Consider the following 1,779-nt stretch of genomic DNA (forward strand, 5'->3'; position numbering starts at 1 on the left):
TTCTGAACACTGCCACCTTCCAAGCAAGAATATCACCACACAGAATCGTAAGTTCATCATCATCATGATTCCAAATTAATGTCTCATTTGATTTGAAAGTCCTACTGATATGAAAAGAGGGGGCATATAATAGAATGAATACTGGATTGGGAATCAGGGTGCCGGGGTCCCAGATCTACTTTCATCTACCTGTGTGACCCAGAACAAATCACTCCACCTCTCTGGGCCTCAGTTTCCCTATCTGTAAGATCAGGCATACCGGAAGACTTGAAAATCTCCAAGGATCCTTCTAGTTTTAATAGTCCAACTGAGCTATACCAAGTACAGACATAACACATGGGGGCACTGCAGCTTTGCAGGACAGGCCTTAGGGCATATCCCCTGCACAACTTGGTAGAGGCAATAAGCCCCCACCAGAGCACAGTAAAAGCAACTGTGGGCACATTCTGGTGGGGAGACTGTGATGGCAGTAGCTATTTGACTGAGTGCATAAGTTACAGTAAAGATTGTCATTTGTTTACAATTATCGGAAGATAAGACCTGAAGGCAATGGAGGTAGATGATCAATTCAGAGCTTATACTTTACACTTGTTGTAGATCAACTTTGCTAATAGAGAAACCAGTAGTAAACTACTATCAGTAGTTATGAACAACAAAAAACAACTAAAATGAACAACTGGACAGTCTTTATGTAAAACTGTTTTCTTGACTGGTAAACAAATTAAAGCTCAATTTTGTCTCAAAAATAATAGTAGCTAGCATTTATATAGTACTTTATAAATATTATCTCATTGTATCCTCACAACAACCCTGAGAGCTAAGTGCTTTATTATCCTCATTTTACAGATAAGGAAACTGAGTCAGACAGACGAGGTCACTTGCCAAGGGTCAGATAGCTAGTAAATGTTTGAGGCAAGATTTGAATTTGGGTCTTGCTTACTCCAGATCTAGTATTGTGTCCGCTGTACTACCTAGCTGCTCATATCCTTATGAATATGACCCACTTGGAGTGGGATTTCCAGTGGTGAATCTAGCAGTCAGGACCTCCAAGATACTGTGATCAGAAGGTTCACTTGGGAAATCTTTCCAATGCAATCAAGTCCCCTCATTGAGTTGCAGTGTTTTTTCCCACATAATGAGCAAGTCTCTGTACAACTCTGAATCTCAGTTTTTGTATCTTAAATGGGGATGATACTACCTATGCTATCTACTTCAAAGGACTATGCTGAAGATTAAACTATATAATCTTTGTAAAGTGCTTTGTAAGTCATAAAGCATTATATGTCAGCTAAGCTCTTGGGACAGTTATGTAGGAAAATGGATAGAGCCCTGGATTTGGAGTCCAGAAGATCTGCAATCAAATCTAGCCTTTGACACATATTAACTGTATGACCTTGGGCAAGTCAACTATAGTGTTTTTCTCAGTTTCCTTATCTGTAAAGTAGGGGTAATACTAGCACCTCTTCCCCAAGGTTGTTATAAGAGTTAAATCAGATATTTGTAAAGCACTTAGCATGGTGACTGGCATGTATCATGTGCTTAAAAATGCTTAAAATTGTAGAAAAAAATATTATCTTCAACAAAGTCTTATGGCTTCCAGTTTTTAGACATGGAAGGACTGTGAGCTGCATCAGTAATAGGGCTATATATATAATACACAGGGAGATAGTCTCTACATAATGCCAGTGGGTTGTTGTTTTATTTCTGCAGAGCCCACAAAGTGGTTTTGGGGACATAGGGTTCCCATAAGCGGTTAAATGGGGAATTACAAGGGCTTTT

Source organism: Trichosurus vulpecula, chromosome 3, assembly GCF_011100635.1.
Source record: "Trichosurus vulpecula isolate mTriVul1 chromosome 3, mTriVul1.pri, whole genome shotgun sequence".
NCBI lineage: Eukaryota > Metazoa > Chordata > Mammalia > Diprotodontia > Phalangeridae > Trichosurus > Trichosurus vulpecula.